Source organism: Carica papaya, chromosome 8 (genome assembly GCF_054855325.1).
Source record: "Carica papaya isolate Zhongbai chromosome 8, ASM5485532v1, whole genome shotgun sequence".
Lineage (NCBI taxonomy): Eukaryota > Viridiplantae > Streptophyta > Magnoliopsida > Brassicales > Caricaceae > Carica > Carica papaya.
The window spans coordinates 16,729,287-16,745,912 of NC_142316.1; the positions used below are offsets into that span (position 1 = coordinate 16,729,287).

Consider the following 16,626-nt stretch of genomic DNA (forward strand, 5'->3'; position numbering starts at 1 on the left):
GAAGGTCACCCATCCTAGTGCTTCTCTCGCCCAAGCACCCATAACTTGCGGAGTTCTGATAGAATCCGTTGCATTGGTGCTGGTATGATTGCTCATGTTTCATTCTGCTCTGCAAATACATACACTTTTTCTCCCTCCATCCCCCCTCCCGTCATTTATTTCCTTGTGCGTGCACTCTGCATCTCTCTTTCTCGTTCTAATATCAATTAAAATGCCCCTGCTTCTTGACTCACATTTGCGTATAAACAAGTGGACCCTAGTTCCAGTAGCGCGTAATATCGAACGACCCGTCTGAAAAAAAAAGTTAGTGCGACACGAGGACTTCCTAGGAGGTCACCCATCCGAGTACTACTCTCGCCTAAGCACACTTAAATGCAGAGTTCTGATGGGATCCGGTGCATTAGTGCTGGTATGATCGCAGCTGTTTAATTTTGCGCTACAAATACATAAACTCATTCCCCTTTCTTCCCCCTCCCGTCATTTGTTTCCTTGTGCGTGCGCACTGCACCTCCCGTTCTCGTTCTAATATCAAGTAAAATGCTACAGCGCCGTGACTCACATTTGCGAATAAACCTGAGGACCATAATTCAAGTCGCGCGTAACATCGAAAGAATCATCTGCAAAAAAATGGGTGCAACACGAGGACTTCACAAGAAAGTTGGTGAAATATAAGGACTTCGCAGGAGGTAACCCATGCTAGTACTACTCTCGCCCAAGCACCCTTACCTACGTAGTTCTGATAGAATCCGTTGCATTAGTGCTGGTATGATCGCACCTGTTTCATTTCGTGCTTAAAATACATACACTCCTTCTCCTTCCCTCCCCATCCCATCAATTGTTTCCTTATGCGTTCACACTGCACCTCTCCTTCTCGTTCTAATATCGATTAAAATGCCCCTGCTTCTTGACTCACATTTGCGTATAAACCAACGGACCCTAGTTCCAATCGCGGGTAATGTCGAACGACCCGTCTGAAAAAAAATTGGTGCGACACGAGGACTTCCCAAGAGGTCACCCATCCGAGTACTACTCTCGCCCAAGCGCACTTAACTGCGGAGTTCTGATGGGATCCAGTGCATTAGTGCTGCTATGATCGCACCTGTTTAATTCCGCGCTGCAAATACATAAACTCCTTCTCCTTTCTTTCCCCTCCCGTCATTTGTTTCCTTGTGCGTGCGCACTGCACCTCTCGTTGTCATTCAAATATCATGTAAAATGCCACGGCGCCGTGACTCACATTTGCGAATAAATCTGCGGGCCATAATTGGTGCTGGTATGATCCCTCATGTTTCATTCTGCATTGCAAATACATACACTCTTTCTCCTCCCATCCACCCTCCCGTCATTTGTTTCCTTGTGCGTGCACTCTGCATCTCTCTTTCTCGTTCTAATATCAAGTAATATGCTCCGGCACCGTGACTCACCTTTGTAAATGAACCAGCGGTTTATAATTCCATTCGCGCGTAACGTCGAACAACCCATCCAAAAAAAAATAGGTGCAACACGAGGGCTTCCCAGGTGGTCACCCATCCGAGTACTACTCTCGCCCAAGCACACTTAACTGCGGAGTTCTGATTGGATCCGGGGCTTCAGTGCTGCTATGATCGCACCTCTTTAATTTCGCGCTGCAAATACATACACTCCTTCTCCTTTCTTCCCCCTCCCGTCATTTGTTTCCTTGTGCGTTCACACTTCATCTCTCATTCTCGTTCTAATATCGATTAAAATGCCCCTGCTTCTTGACTCACATTTGCGTATAAACCAGCGGACCCTAGTTCCAGACGCGCGTAACGTCGAACGACCAGTCTGAAAAAAAATTTGTGCGACACGAGGACTTCCCAGAAGGTCAACCATCCGAGTACTAATCTCGCCCAAGCACACTTAACTGCGGAGTTCTGATGGGATTCGGGGCTTTAGTGCTGGTATGATCGCACCTGTTTAGTTTCTCGCTGCAAATACATACACTCCTTCTCTTTTCTTCCCCCTCCCGTCATTTGTTTCCTTGTGCGTGCGCGCTGCACCTCCCGTTGTCGTTCTTATATCAAGTAAAATGCTACAGCGCCGTGACTCACATTTGCGAATAAACCTGAGGACCATAGTTCAAGTCGCGCGTAACGTCGAAAGAATCATCTACAAAAAAATGGGTGCAACACGAGGACTTCACAAGAAAATTGGTGAAATATAAGGACTTCGCAGGAGGTAACCCATGCTATCACTACTCTCGCCCAAGCACCCTTACCTACGGAGTTCTGATAGAATCCGTTGCATTCGTGCTGGTATGATCGCACCTGTTTCATTTCGTGCTGAAAATACATACACTCATTCTCCTTCCCTCCCCCTCCCATCAATTGTTTCCTTGTGCGTTCACACTGCACCTCTCCTTCTCGTTCTAATATCGATTAAAATGCCCCTGCTTCCTGACTCACATTTGCGTATAAACCAATGGACCCTAGTTCCAGTCGCGCGTAACGTCGAACGACCCGTCTGAAAAGAAATTAGTGCGACACGAGGACTTCCCAAGATGTCACCCATCCGAGTACTACTCTCGCCCAAGCACACTTAATTGCGGAGTTCTAATGGGATCCGTAGCATAGTGCTGGTATGATCGCACCTATTTAATTTCGCGCTACAAATACATAAACTCCTTCTCAATTCTTCCCCCTCCCGTCATTTGTTTCCTTGTGCGTGCGAACTGCACCTCTCGTTCTCGTTCAAATATCAAGTAAAATGCCACGGCGCCGTGACTCACATTTGCGAATAAGTCTGCGGACCATAATTAAAGTCGCGCGTAACGTCGAATGGCACATCTGAAAAAAAGAAAATGGGTGAAACACGAGAACTTCCCAGGAGGTAACCCATCATTGTACCACTTTCGCCAAAGCACACTTAACTGCGGAGTTCTAATGGGATCCGGTGCATTTGTGCTGGTGTGACCGCACCTGTTTAATTTCGTGCTGAAAATACATACACTCCTTCTTCCCTCCCCCCCTCCCATCATTTGTTTCCTTGTGCGTTCACACTGCACCTCTCCTTCTCGTTCTAATATCGATTAAAATGCCCCTGATTCTTGACTCATATTTGCATATAAACCAGCGGACCATAGTTCCAGTCGCGCGTAACGTCAAACGACCCATCTGAAAAAAAATTATTGCGATACGAGGACTTCCCAAGAGGTCATCCATCCGAGTACTACTCTCAACCAAACACACTTAACTGCAGAGTTCTGATGGGATCCGGTGCATTAGTGCTGGTATGATGCCACTTGTTTAATTTTGCGCTTCAAATACATACACTCCTTCTCTTTTCTTCCTCCTCCCGTCATTTGTTTCCTTGTGCGTGCGTACTGCACCTCTTGTACTCGTTCTAATATCAAGTAAAATGTCACGGCGCCGTGACTCACATTTGCGAATAAACCTGCGGACCATAAATCATGTTGCGCGTAACGTCAAAAGAATCATCTGCAAAAAGATGGGTGCAACACGAGGACCTCCAGAGAAAATGGGTGAAATATAAGTACTTCGCAGGAGGTAACCCATCCGAGTACTATTCTCGCCCAAGCACACTTAACTGCAGATGGGATCCAGGGCTTTATTGCTGGTATGATCGCACCGGTTTAATTTCGCGCTGCAAATACATACACTCCTTCTCCTTTCTTCCCCCTCCCGTCAATTGTTTCCTTGTGCGTTCACACTGCACCTCTCATTCTCGTTCTAATATCGATTAAAATGCCCCTGCCTCTTGACTCACATTTGCGTATAAACCAGCGGACCCTAGTTCCAGTCGCGCGTAACGTCGAACGACCCGTCTGAAAAAAAATTTTTGCGACACGAGGACTTCCCAGGAGGTCACCCATTAGAGTACTGCTCTCGCCCAAGCACACTTAACTGCGGAGTTCTGATAGGATCCGTTGCATTAGTTGTGGTATGATCGCAACATGTGAATTCCGCGCTGCAAATACATAAACTCCTTTCCATTTCTTCCCCCTCCCGTCATTTGTTTCCTTGTGCGTGCGCACTGCACCTCCCGTGCTCGTTCTAATATCAAGTAAAATGTTACGGTGCCGTGACTCACATTTGCGAATAAACCTGAGGACCATTATTCAAGTCGCGCGTATCGTCGAAAGAATCATCTGCAAAAAAATGGGTGCAACACGAGGACTTCCTAAGAAAATGGCTGAAATATAAGGACTTCGCAGGAGGTCACCCATCCTAGTGCTACTCTTGCCCAAGCACCCTTAACTTGCGGAGTTCTGATAGAATCCGTTGCATTGGTGCTGGTATGATTGCTCATGTTTCATTCTGCACTGCAAATACATACACTTTTTCACCCTCCATCCCCCCTCCCGTCATTTGTTTCCTTGTGCGTGCACTCTGCATCTCTATTTCTCGTTCTAATATCGATTAAAATGCCCCTACTTCTTGACTCACATTTGCGTATAAACCAGTGGACCCTAGTTCCAGTCGCGTGTAACGTCGAACGACCAGTCTGAAAAAAAAAATTAGTGCGATAAAAGGACTTCCCAGGAGGTCACCCATCCTAGTGCTACTCTCGCCCAAGCACCCTTAACCTGCGGAGTTCTGATAGAATCCGTTGAATTGGTGCTGGTATGATTGCTCATGTTTCATTCTGCGCTGCAAATACATACACTTTTTCTCCCTCCATCCCCCCTCCCATCATTTGTTTTCTTGTGCGTGCACTCTGCATCTCTCCTTCTCGTTCTAATATCAATTAAAATGCCCCTGCTTCTTGACTCACATTTGCGTATAAACTAGCGGACCCTAGTTTCAGTCGCGCGTAACGTCGAACGACCCGTCTGAAAAAAAAAATTAGTGCGACACGAGGACTTTCCAGGAGGTCACCCATCCGAGTACTACTCTCGCCCAAGCACACTTAACTGCGAAGTTAGGATGGGATCGAGTGCATTAGTGCTGGTATGATCGCACCCGTTTAATTCCACACTGCAAATAGATAAACTTCTTCTCCTTTCTTTCCCCTCCCGTCATTTGTTTCCTTGTGCGTGCGCACTGCACCTCCCGTGCTCGTTCTAATATCAAGTAAAATGCTACGGTGTCGTGACTCACATTTGCGAATAAACCTGAGGACCATAATTTAAGTCGCACGTATCTTCGAAAGAATCATCTGCAAAAAAATAGGTGCAACACGAGGACTTCCTAAGAAAATGGGTGAAATATAAGGACTTCGCCGGAGGTCACCCATCCTAGTGCTACTCTCACCCAAGCACCCTTAACTTGCGAAGTTATGATAGAATCCATTGCATTGGTGCTGGTATGATTGCTCATGTTTCATTCTGCGCTGCAAATACATACACTTTTTCTCCCTCCATCCCCCCTCCTGTCATTTGTTTCCTTGTGCGTGCGCACTGCACCTCTCGTTCTCGTTCAAATATCAGGTAAAATGCTACGGCGCCGTGACTCACATTTGCGAATAAATCTGCGGACCATAATTAAAGTCGCGCGTAACGTCGAACGACACATCTGAAAAAAAAAAAATGGGTGCAACACGAGAACTTCCCAGGAGGTAACCCATCATTGTACTACTTTCGCCAAAGCACACTTAACTGCGGAATTCTGATGGGATCCGGTGCATTTGTGCTGGTATGATCGCACCTGTTTAATTTCGCGCTCCAAATACATACACTAATTCCCCTTTCTTCTCCCTCCCGTCATTTGTTTCCTTGTGCGTGCACACTGTACCTCCCGTTCTCATTCTAATATCAAGTAAAATGCCACGGCACCGTGACTCACATTTGTGAATAAACCTGAGGACCATAATTCAAGTCGCGAGTAACGTCGAAAGAATCATCTGCAAAAAAATGGGTGCAACACGAGGACTTTACAAAGAAAATGGGTGAAATATAAGGACTTCGCAGGAGGTAACCCTTGCTAGTACTACTCTCGCCCAAGCACCCTTACCTACGGAGTTCTGATAGAATCCGTTGCATTAGTGCTGGTATGATCGCACCTGTTTCATTTCGTCCTGAAAATACATACACTCCTTCTCCTTCCCTCCCCCTCCCATCAATTGTTTCCTTGTGCGTTCACACTGCACCTCTCTTTCTCGTTGTAATATCGATTAAAATGGGTGCAACACGAGGACATCACAAGAAAATGAGTGAAATATAAGGACTTCGCAGGAGGTAACCCATGCTAGTACTACTCTCGCCCAAGCACCCTTACCTACGGAGTTCTGATAGAATCCGTTGCATTAGTGCTGGTATGATCGCACCTGTTTCATTTCGTGCTGAAAATACATACACTCCTTCTCTTTCTCTCCCCCTCCCATCAATCGTTTCCTTGTGCGTTCACACTGCACCTCTCGTTCTCGTTCTAATATCAATTAAAATACCCCTACTTCTTGACTCACATTTGCGTATAAACCAGCAGACCCTAGTTCCAGTCCTGCGTAACGTCGAACAACCCGTCTGAAAAAAAATTGGTACGACACGAGGACTTCGCAGGAGGTAACCCATGCTAGTACTACTCTCGCCGAAGCACCCTTACCTACGGAGTTCTGATAGAATCCGCTGCATTAGTGCTGGTATGATCGCACTTGTTTCATTTCGTGCTGAAAATACATACACTCCTTCTCCTTCCCTCCCTTTCCCATCAATTGTTTCCTTGTGCGAACACACTGCACCTCTCCTTCTCGTTCTAATATCGATTAAAATGCCCCTGCTTCTTGACTCACATTTGTGTATAAACCAGCGGACCCCAGTTCCAGTCGCGCGTAACGTCGAACAACCCGTCTGAAAAAAATTAATGCGACACGAGGACTTCCCAGGAGGTCACCCATCCGAGGACTACTCTCGCCCAAGCACACTTAACTGCGAAGTTCTGATGGGATCCGGTGCATTAGTACTTGTATGATCGCACCCGTTTAATTTTGCGCTGCAAATACATAAACTCCTACTCCTTTCTTCTCCCTCCCGTCATTTGTTTCCTTGTGCGTGCGCAATGCACCTCCCGTGTTCGTTCTAATATCAAGTAAAATTCTACGGTGCCATGACTCACATTTGCGAATAAACCTGCGGACCATAAATCAAGTCGTGCGTAATGTCGAAAGAATCATCTGCAAAAAAATGGGTGCAACAAGAGGACTTCCTACGAAAATGGGTGAAATATAAGGACTTCGCAGGAGGTCACCCGTCCGAGTACTTTTCTCTCCCAAGCACCCTTAACTGCGGAGTTCTGATAGAATCCGTTGCATTAGTGCTGGTATGATCCCTCATGTTTCATTCTGCACTGCAAATACATACACTCTTTCTCCTCCCATCCCCCCTCCCGTCATTTGTTTCCTTGTGCGTGCACTCTGCATCTCTCTTTCTCGTTCTAATATCAAGTAATATGACCCGGCACCGTGACTCACCTTTGCAAAAGAGCCAGCGGTTTATAATTCCATTCACGCGTAATGTCGAACAACCCATCCGAAAAAAAATAGGTGCAACACAAGGGCTTCCCAAGTGGTCACCCATCCGAGTACTACCCTCGCCCAAGCACATTTAACTGCGGAGTTCTGATGGGATCCGGAGCTTTAGTGCTGGTATGATCGCACCTGTTTAATTTCGCGCTGCAAATACATACACTTCTTCTCCTTTCTTCCCCCGCCCGTCATTTGTTTCCTTGTGCGTTCACACTTCACCTCTCATTCTCGTTCTAATATCGATTAAAATGCCCCTGCTTCTTGACTCACATTTGCGTATAAACCAGCGGACCCTAGTTCCAGACGCGCGTAACGTCGAACGACCCGTCTGAAAAAAAATTGGTGCTACACGAGGACTTCCCAGGAGGTCACCCATCCGAGTGCTAATCTCGCCCAATCACACTTCACTGCGGAGTTCTGATGGGATCCGGTGCATTAGTGCTGGTATGATCGCACCTCTTTAATTTTGCGCCGCAAATACATAAACTCATTCCCCTTTCTTCCCCCTCCCTTCATTTGTTTCCTTGTGCGTGCGCACTGCACCTCCCATTCTCGTTCTAATATCAAGTAAAATGCTACAGCGCCGTGACTCACATTTGTGAATAAACCTGAGGACCATAATTCAAGTCGCGCGTAACGTCGAAAGATCATCTGCAAAAAAATGGGTGCAACACGAGGACTTCCCAAGTGGTCACCCATACGAGTACTACCCTCGCCCAAGCACACTTAACTGCGGAGTTCTGATGGGATCCGGAGTTTTGGTGCTGGTATGATCGCACCTGTTTAATTTCGCGCTGCAAATACATACACTCCTTCTCCTTTCTTCCCCCTCCGGTCATTTGTTTCCTTGTGCGTTCACACTTTACCTCTCATTCTCGTTCTAATATCGATTAAAATGCCCCTGATTCTTGACTCAAATTTGTGTATAAACCAGCGGACCTTAGTTCCAGATGTGCGTAACGTTGAACGACCCGTCTGAAAAAAAAATTGGTGCGACACGAGGACTTCCCAGGAGCTCATCCATCCGAGTACTAATCTCACCCAAGCACACTTAACTGCAGAGTTCTGATGGGATCCGGGGCTTTAGTGCTGGTATGATCGCACCTCTTTAGTTTCGCGCTACAAATACATACACTCTTTCTCCTTTCTTCCCCCTCCCGTCATTTGTTTCCTTGTGCGTTCACACTTCACCTCTCATTCTCGTTCTAATATCGATTAAAATGCCCCTGCTTCTTGACTCACATTTGCGTATAAACCAGCGGACCCTATTTCTAGTCGCGCGTAACTTCGAACGACCTGTCTGAAAAAAAATTGGTGCGACACGAGGACTTCCCAGGAGGTCACCCATCCGAGTACTACTCTCGCCCAAGCACACTTATCTGCGGAGTTCTGATGGGATCCGGTGCATTAGTGCTGGAATGATCGCACCAGTTTAATTTCGCGCTGCAAATACATAAACACCTCTCGTTCTCGTTCAAATATCAAGTAAAATGCCACGGTGCCGTGACTCACATTTGCGAATAAATCTGCGGACCATAATTAAAGTCGCGCGTAACGTCGAACGGCACATCTGAAAAAAAAAAAATGGGTGCAACACGAGAACTTCCCAGGAGGTAACCCATCATTGTACTACTTTCGCCAAAGCACACTTAACTTCGGAGTTCTGATGGGATCCGGTGCATTTGTGCTGGTGTGACCGCACCTGTTTAATTTTGTGCTGAAAATACATACACTCCTTCTTCCCTCCCCCCCTCCCATCATTTGTTTCCTTGTGCGTTCACACTGCACCTCTCGTTCTCGTTCTAATATCGATAAAAATGCCCCTGATTTTTGACTCACATTTGCGTATAAACCAGCGGACCATAATTCTAGTCGCGCGTAACGTCGAACGACCCATCTGAAAAAAAATTGTTGCGATATGAGGACTTCCCAAGAGGCCACCCATCCGAGTACTACTCTCGCCCAAGCACACTTAACTGCAGAGTTCTGATGGGATCCAGTGCATTAGTGCTGCTATGATGCCACTTGTTTAATTTTGCGCTTCAGATACATACACTCCTTCTCTTTTCTTCCTCCTCCCGTCATTTGTTTCCTTGTGCGTGCGCACTGCACCTCCTGTACTCGTTCTAATATCAAGTAAAATGCCACGGCGCCGTGACTCAAATTTGCGAATAAACCTGCGGACCATAAATCAAGTCGCGCGTAACGTCGAAAGAATCATCTGCAAAAAGATGGGTGCAACACGAGGACCTCTCAAGAAAATGGGTGAAATAGAAGGACTTCGCAGGAGCTCACCCATCCGAGTAATTTTCTCGCCCAAGCACCCTTAACTGCGGAGTTCTGATAGAATCCGTTGCATTAGTGCTGGTATGATCCCTCATGTTTCATTCTGCACTGCAAATACATACACTCTTTCTCCTTCCATCCCCCCTCCCGTCATTTGTTTCCTTGTGCGTGCACTCTCCATCTCTCTTTCTGGTTCTAATATCAAGTAATATGACCCGGCACCGTGACTCACCTTTGCAAAAGAGCCAGCGGTTTATAATTCCATTCACGCGTAATGTCGAACAACCCATCCGAAAAAAAATAGGTGCAACACAAGGGCTTCCCAAGTGGTCACCCATCCGAGTACTACCCTCGCCCAAGCACATTTAACTGCGGAGTTCTGATGGGATCCGGAGCTTTAGTGCTGGTATGATCGCACCTGTTTAATTTCGCGCTGCAAATACATACACTTCTTCTCCTTTCTTCCCCCGCCCGTCATTTGTTTCCTTGTGCGTTCACACTTCACCTCTCATTCTCGTTCTAATATCGATTAAAATGCCCCTGCTTCTTGACTCACATTTGCGTATAAACCAGCGGACCCTAGTTCCAGACGCGCGTAACGTCGAACGACCCGTCTGAAAAAAAATTGGTGCTACACGAGGACTTCCCAGGAGGTCACCCATCCGAGTGCTAATCTCGCCCAATCACACTTCACTGCGGAGTTCTGATGGGATCCGGTGCATTAGTGCTGGTATGATCGCACCTCTTTAATTTTGCGCCGCAAATACATAAACTCATTCCCCTTTCTTCCCCCTCCCTTCATTTGTTTCCTTGTGCGTGCGCACTGCACCTCCCATTCTCGTTCTAATATCAAGTAAAATGCTACAGCGCCGTGACTCACATTTGTGAATAAACCTGAGGACCATAATTCAAGTCGCGCGTAACGTCGAAAGATCATCTGCAAAAAAATGGGTGCAACACGAGGACGTCACAAGTGGCCACCCATTCGAGTACTACTCTCGCCCAAGCACACTTAACTGCGGAGTAATGATGGGATCTGTTACATTAGTGCTGGTATGATCGCACCTAATTAATTTCGCACTGCAAATACATAAACTCCTTCTCCTTTCTTCCCTCTCCCGTCATTTGTTTCCTTGTGCGTTCACACTGCACCTCTCCTTCTCGTTCTAATATCGATTTAAATGCCCCTGCTTCTTGACTGACATTTGTGTATAAACCAGCGGACCCTAGTTCCAGACGCGCGTAACGTCGAACGACCCGTCTGAAAAAAAATTGGTGCTACACGAGGACTTCCCAGGAGGTCACCCATCCGAGTACTACTCTCGCCCAAGCACACTTAATTGCGGAGTTCTGATGGGATCCGATGCATTAGTGCTAGTATGATCGCACCCATTTAATTTAGCGCTGCAAATACATAAAATCCTTCTCCTTTCTTCCCCCTCCCGTCATTTGTTTCCTTGTGCGTGCGCACTGCACCTCTCGTTCTCGTTCAAATATCAAGTAAAATGCCACGGCACCGTGACTCACATTTGCGAATAAATCTGCGGACCATAATTAAAGTCGCGTGTAACGTCGAACGATACATCTGAAAAAAAGAAAATGGGTGCAACACGAGAACTTCCCAGGAGGTAACCCACCATTGTACTACTTTCGCCAAAACACACTTAACTGCGGAGTTCTGATGGGATCCGGTGCATTTGTGCTGGTGTGACCGCACCTGCTTAATTTCGTGCTGAAAATACATACACTCCTTCTTCCCTCCTCCCCTCCCATTATTTGTTTCCTTGTGCGTTCACACTGGACCTCTCCTTCTCGTTCTAATATCGATTAAAATGCCCCTGATTCTTGACTCACATTTGCGTATAAACCAGCGGACCATAATTCTAGTCGCGCGTAACATCGAACGACCCATCTGAAAAAAAATTGTTGTGATACGAGGACTTCCCAAGAGGTCACCCATCCGAGTACTATTCTCGACCAAGCACACTTAACTGCAGAGTTCTGATGGGATCTAGTCAATCAGTGCTGGTATGATGCCACTTGTTTAATTTTGCGCTTCAAATACATACACTCCTTCTCTTTTCTTCCTCCTCCTGTCATTTGTTTCCTTGTGCGTGCGCACTGCACCTCCCGTACTCGTTCTAATATCAAGTAAAATGCCACGGCGCCGTGACTCACATTTGCGAATAAACCTGCGGACCATAAATCAAGTCGCGCGTAACGTCGAAAGAATCATCTGCAAAAAGATGGGTGCAACACGAGGACCTCCCAAGAAAATGGGTGAAATATAAGGACTTCGCAGGAGGTAACCCATGCTAGTACTACTCTCGCCCAAGCACCCTTACCTACGGAGTTCTAATAGAATCCGATGCATTAGTGCTGGTATGATCGCACCTGTTTCATTTCGTGCTGAAAATACAGACACTCCTTCTTCCCTCCCCCCCTCCCATCATTTGTTTCCTTGTGAGTTCACACTGCACCTCTCCTTCTCGTTCTAATATCGATTAAAATACCCCTGATTCTTGACTCACATTTGCGTATAAACCAGCGGACCATAGTTCCAGTCGCGCGTAACGTCGAACGACCCGTCTGAAAAAAAATTGGTGCAACACAAGGACTTCCCAGGAGGTCACCCATCCGAGTATTACTCTCGCCCAAGCACACTTAACTACGGAGTTCTGATGGGATACAGTGCATTAGTGCTGGTATGATCGCACCCGTTTAATTTCGCGCTGCAAATACATAAACTCCTTCTCCCTCCCGTCCTTTGTTTCCTTGTGCGTGCGCACTGCACCTCCCGTTCTCGTTCTAATATCAAGTAAAATGCCATGGCGCCGTGACTCACATTTGCGAATAAACCTGAGGACCATAATTCAAGTCGCGCGTAACGTCGAAAGAATCATCTGCAAAAAAATGGGTGCAACACGAGGACTTAACAAGAAAATAGGTGAAATATAAGGACTTCACAGGAGGTAACCCATGCTAGTACTACTCTCGCCCAAGCACCCTTAACTTGCGGAGTTCTGATAGAATCCGTTGCATTGGTGTTGGTATGATTGCTCATGTTTCATTCTGCGCTGCAAATACATACACTTTTTCTCCCTCCATCCCCCCTCCCGTCATTTGTTTCCTTGTGCGTGCACTCTGCATCTCTCCTTCTCGTTCTAATATCGATTAAAATGCCCCTGCTTCTTGACTCACATTTGCGTATAAACCAGTGGACTCTAGTTCCAGTCGCGCGTAACGTCGAACAACCCATTTGAAAAAAAAAATTAGTGCGACACGAGAACTTCCCAGGAGGTCACCCATCCGAGTACTACTCTCGCCCAAGCACACTTAACTGCTGAGCATTGATGGGATCCGGTGCATTAGTGCTGGTATGATCGCACCTGTTTAATTTCGCGCTGCAATTACATAAACTCCTTCTCCTTTCTACCCCCTCCCGTCATTTGTTTCCTTGTGCGTGCGCACTGCACCTCTCGTTCTCGTTCAAATATCAAGTAAAATGCCACCACGCCGTGACTCACATTTGCGAATAAATCTGCGGTCCATAATTAAAGTCGCGCGTAACGTCGAATGGCACATCTGAAAAAAAGAAAATGGGTGCAACACGAGAACTTCCCAGGAGGTAACCCATCATTGTACTACTTTCGCCAAAGCACACTTAACTGCGGAGTTCTGATGGGATCCGGTGCATTAGTGCTGGTATGATCGCACCCGTATAATTCAGCGCTGCAAATACATAAACTCCTTCTCCTTTCTTCCCCCTCCCGTCATTTGTTTCCTTGTGCGTGCACACTGCACCTCCCGTGCTCGTTCTAATATCAAGTAAAATGCTAAGGTGCCGTTACTCACATTTGTGAATAAACCTGGGGACCATAATTCAAGTCGCGCGTATCGTCGAAAGAATCATCTGCAAAAAAATGGGTGCAACACGAGGACTTCCTAAGAAAATGGGTGAAATATAAGGACTTCGTAGTAGGTCACCCATCCTAGTGCTACTCTCGCCCAAGCACCCTTAACTTGCGGAGTTCTGATAGAATCCGTTGCAATGGTGCTGGTATGATGGCTCATGTTTCATTCTGCGCTGCAAATACATACACTTTTTCTCCCTCCATCCCCCCTCCCGTCATTTGTTTCCTTGTGCGTGCACTCTGCATCTCTCCTTCTCGTTATAATATTGATTAAAATGCCCCTGCTTCTTGACTCACATTTGTGTATAAACCAGTGGACCCTAGTTCCAGTCGCGCGTAACATCGAACGACCCATCTGAAAAAAAAATTAGTGCGACACGAGGACTTCCCAGGAGGTCACCCATCCGAGTACAACTCTCGCCAAAGCACAATTAATTGCGGAGTTCTGATGGGATCCGGTGCATTAGTGCTGGTACGATCGCAACTGTTTAATTTCGTGCTACAAATACATAAACTCCTTCTCCTTTCTTCCCCCTCCCGACATTTGTTTCCTTGTGCGTGCGCACTGCACCTCTCGTTCTCGTTCAAATATCAAGTAAAATGCCACGGCGCCGTGACTCACATTTGCGAATAAATCTGCAGACCATAATTAAAGTCGAGCGTAACGTCGAACGGTACATCTGTAAAAAAGAAAATGGGTGCAACACGAGGGCTTCCCAGGTGGTCAACCATCCGAGTACTACCCTCGCCCAAGCACACTTAACTGCGGAGTTTTAATGGGATTCGGAGCTTTAGTGCTGGTATGATCGCACCTGTTTAATTTCGCGCTACAAATACATACACTCCTTCTCCTTTCTTCCCCCTCCCGTCATTTGTTTCCTTGTGCGTTCACACTTCACCTCTCATTCTCGTTCTAATATCGATTAAAATGCCCCTGCTTCTTGACTCACATTTGCGTATAAACCAGCGGACCCTAGTTCCAGACGTGCGTAACGTCGAACGACCCGTCTGAAAAAAAATTGGGGCGACACGAGGACTTCACAAGAAAATGGGTGAAATATAAGTACTTCGCAGGAGGTAACCCATGCTAGTACTACTCTCGCCCAAGCACCCTTACCTACGGAGTTCTGATAGAATCCGTTGCATTAGTGCTGGTATGATCGCACCTGTTTTATTTCGTGCTGAAAATACATACACTCCTTCTCCTTCCCTCCCCCTCCCATCAATTGTTTCCTTGTGCGTTCACACTGCACCTCTCCTTCTCGTTCTAATATCGATTAAAATGCTCCTGCTTCTTGACTCACATTTGCGTATAAACCAGTGGACCCTAGCTCCAGTCGCGCGTAACGATAAACGACCCGTCTGAAAAAAAAATTAGTGCGACACGAGGACTTTCCAAGAGGTCACCCATCCGAGTACTACTCTCGCCGAAGCACACTTAACTGCGGAGTTCTGATGGGATCCGGTGCATTAGTGCTGGTATGATCGCACCTGTTTAATTTTGCCTGCAAATACATAAACTCCTTCTCCTTTCTATCCCCTCCCGTCATTTGTTTCCTTGTGCGTGTGCACTGCACCTCTCGTTCTCGTTCAAATATCAAGTAAAATGCCACGATGCCGTGACTCACATTTGCGAATAAATCTGCGGACCATAATTAAAGTCGCGCGTAACGTCGAACGGCACATCTGAAAAAAAGAAAATGGGTGCAACACGAGAACTTCCCAGGAGGTAACCCATCATTGTACTTTTTTCGCCAAAGCACACTTACCTGCGGAGTTCTGATGGGATCCGGTGCATTTATGCTGGTGTGACCGCACCTGTTTAATTTCGTGCTGAAAATACATACACTCCTTCTTCCCTCCCCACCTCCCATCATTTGTTTCCTTGTGCGTTCACACTGCACCTCTCCTTCTCGTTCTAATATCGATTAAAATGCCCCTTTTTCTTGACTCACATTTGCGTATAAACCAGCGGACCATAGATCCAGTCGCAAGTAACGTCGAACGACCCATCTGAAAAAAATTTTTTGCGATATGAGGACTTCCAAGAGGTCACCCATGTGAGCACTACTCTCGCCCAAGCACCCTTAACTGCAGAGTTCTGATGGGATCCAGTGCATTAGTGCTGGTATGATGCAACTTGTTTAATTTTGCGCTTCAAATACATACACTCCTTCTCTTTTCTTCCTCCTCCCGTCATTTGTTTCCTTGTGCGTGCGCACTGCACCTACCGTGCTCGTTCTAATGTCAAGTAAAATGCTACGGTGCTGTGACTCACATTTTCGAATAAACATGAGGACCATAATTCAAGTCGTGCGTATCGTCGAAAGAATCATCTGCAAAAAAATGGGTGCAACACGAGGACTTCCTAAGAAAATGGGTGAAATATAAGGACTTCGCAGGAGGTCACCCATCCTAGTGCTACTCTCGCCCAAGCACCCTTAACTTGCGGAGTTCTGATAGAATCCGTTGCATTGGTGCTGGTATGATTGCTCATGTTTCATTCTGCGCTGCAAATACATCACTTTTTCTCCCTCCATCCCCCCTCTCGTCATTTGTTTCCTTGTACGTGCACTTTGCATCTCTCCTTCTCGTTCTAATATCAATTAAAATGCCCCTGCTTCTTGACTCACATTTGTGTATAAACCAGTTGACCCTAGTTCCAGTCGCGTGTAACGTCGAACGACCCATCTGAAAAAAAAAATTAGTGCGACACGAGGACTTCCCAGGAGGTAACCCATCCGAGTACTACTCTCGCCCAAGCACACTTAACTGCGGAGTTCTGATGTGATCCGGTGCATTAGTGTTGGTATGATCGCACCTGTTTAATTTCGCGCTGCAAATACATAAACTCCTTCTCCTTTCTTCCCCCTCCCGTCATTTGTTTCCTTGTGCCTGCGCACTGCACCTCTCGTTCTCGTTCAAATATCAAGTAAAATGCCACGGCGCCGTGACTCACATTTGCGAATAAATCTGCGGACCATAA

At 46.6% G+C, this 16,626-nt stretch overlaps 4 non-coding genes and 25 pseudogenes across 4 annotated transcripts; all 29 read right to left on the minus strand.

Moving 5' to 3' along the window:
* Nucleotides 1–304: 304 nt before the first annotated feature.
* Nucleotides 305–423, minus strand: LOC148244238 (5S ribosomal RNA; annotated as a pseudogene).
* Nucleotides 424–982: 559 nt separating this feature from the next.
* LOC148244239 (5S ribosomal RNA) lies at nt 983–1,101 on the minus strand (annotated as a pseudogene).
* Nucleotides 1,102–1,493: 392 nt separating this feature from the next.
* On the minus strand, nt 1,494–1,612 carry LOC148244240 (5S ribosomal RNA; annotated as a pseudogene).
* A 205-nt stretch (nt 1,613–1,817) lies between these two features.
* On the minus strand, nt 1,818–1,936 carry LOC148244241 (5S ribosomal RNA; annotated as a pseudogene).
* A 559-nt stretch (nt 1,937–2,495) lies between these two features.
* LOC148244242 (5S ribosomal RNA) lies at nt 2,496–2,613 on the minus strand (annotated as a pseudogene).
* Nucleotides 2,614–2,822: 209 nt separating this feature from the next.
* On the minus strand, nt 2,823–2,941 carry LOC148244243 (5S ribosomal RNA; annotated as a pseudogene).
* Nucleotides 2,942–3,145: 204 nt separating this feature from the next.
* Nucleotides 3,146–3,263, minus strand: LOC148244244 (5S ribosomal RNA; annotated as a pseudogene).
* A 553-nt stretch (nt 3,264–3,816) lies between these two features.
* LOC148244245 (5S ribosomal RNA) lies at nt 3,817–3,935 on the minus strand (annotated as a pseudogene).
* An 891-nt stretch (nt 3,936–4,826) lies between these two features.
* Nucleotides 4,827–4,945, minus strand: LOC148244246 (5S ribosomal RNA; annotated as a pseudogene).
* A 565-nt stretch (nt 4,946–5,510) lies between these two features.
* Nucleotides 5,511–5,629, minus strand: LOC148244247 (5S ribosomal RNA; annotated as a pseudogene).
* Nucleotides 5,630–6,776: 1,147 nt separating this feature from the next.
* On the minus strand, nt 6,777–6,895 carry LOC148244248 (5S ribosomal RNA; annotated as a pseudogene).
* A 560-nt stretch (nt 6,896–7,455) lies between these two features.
* On the minus strand, nt 7,456–7,574 carry LOC148244249 (5S ribosomal RNA). The gene has a single exon (XR_015815708.1). It is a non-coding gene; the product is annotated as a 5S ribosomal RNA (ribosomal RNA).
* A 205-nt stretch (nt 7,575–7,779) lies between these two features.
* LOC148244250 (5S ribosomal RNA) lies at nt 7,780–7,898 on the minus strand (annotated as a pseudogene).
* A 204-nt stretch (nt 7,899–8,102) lies between these two features.
* Nucleotides 8,103–8,221, minus strand: LOC148244251 (5S ribosomal RNA). Its single transcript, XR_015814301.1, has one exon. It is a non-coding gene; the product is annotated as a 5S ribosomal RNA (ribosomal RNA).
* Nucleotides 8,222–8,427: 206 nt separating this feature from the next.
* Nucleotides 8,428–8,546, minus strand: LOC148244252 (5S ribosomal RNA; annotated as a pseudogene).
* A 205-nt stretch (nt 8,547–8,751) lies between these two features.
* Nucleotides 8,752–8,870, minus strand: LOC148244253 (5S ribosomal RNA). The gene has a single exon (XR_015815928.1). It is a non-coding gene; the product is annotated as a 5S ribosomal RNA (ribosomal RNA).
* A 155-nt stretch (nt 8,871–9,025) lies between these two features.
* On the minus strand, nt 9,026–9,144 carry LOC148244254 (5S ribosomal RNA; annotated as a pseudogene).
* An 883-nt stretch (nt 9,145–10,027) lies between these two features.
* Nucleotides 10,028–10,146, minus strand: LOC148244255 (5S ribosomal RNA). Its single transcript, XR_015815710.1, has one exon. It is a non-coding gene; the product is annotated as a 5S ribosomal RNA (ribosomal RNA).
* Nucleotides 10,147–10,351: 205 nt separating this feature from the next.
* LOC148244256 (5S ribosomal RNA) lies at nt 10,352–10,470 on the minus strand (annotated as a pseudogene).
* A 528-nt stretch (nt 10,471–10,998) lies between these two features.
* LOC148244257 (5S ribosomal RNA) lies at nt 10,999–11,117 on the minus strand (annotated as a pseudogene).
* Nucleotides 11,118–11,326: 209 nt separating this feature from the next.
* On the minus strand, nt 11,327–11,445 carry LOC148244258 (5S ribosomal RNA; annotated as a pseudogene).
* An 881-nt stretch (nt 11,446–12,326) lies between these two features.
* Nucleotides 12,327–12,445, minus strand: LOC148244259 (5S ribosomal RNA; annotated as a pseudogene).
* Nucleotides 12,446–12,998: 553 nt separating this feature from the next.
* Nucleotides 12,999–13,117, minus strand: LOC148244260 (5S ribosomal RNA; annotated as a pseudogene).
* A 209-nt stretch (nt 13,118–13,326) lies between these two features.
* On the minus strand, nt 13,327–13,445 carry LOC148244261 (5S ribosomal RNA; annotated as a pseudogene).
* A 562-nt stretch (nt 13,446–14,007) lies between these two features.
* LOC148244262 (5S ribosomal RNA) lies at nt 14,008–14,126 on the minus strand (annotated as a pseudogene).
* Nucleotides 14,127–14,335: 209 nt separating this feature from the next.
* On the minus strand, nt 14,336–14,454 carry LOC148244263 (5S ribosomal RNA; annotated as a pseudogene).
* A 560-nt stretch (nt 14,455–15,014) lies between these two features.
* Nucleotides 15,015–15,133, minus strand: LOC148244264 (5S ribosomal RNA; annotated as a pseudogene).
* A 208-nt stretch (nt 15,134–15,341) lies between these two features.
* Nucleotides 15,342–15,460, minus strand: LOC148244265 (5S ribosomal RNA; annotated as a pseudogene).
* Nucleotides 15,461–16,344: 884 nt separating this feature from the next.
* Nucleotides 16,345–16,463, minus strand: LOC148244266 (5S ribosomal RNA; annotated as a pseudogene).
* Nucleotides 16,464–16,626: the final 163 nt, after the last annotated feature.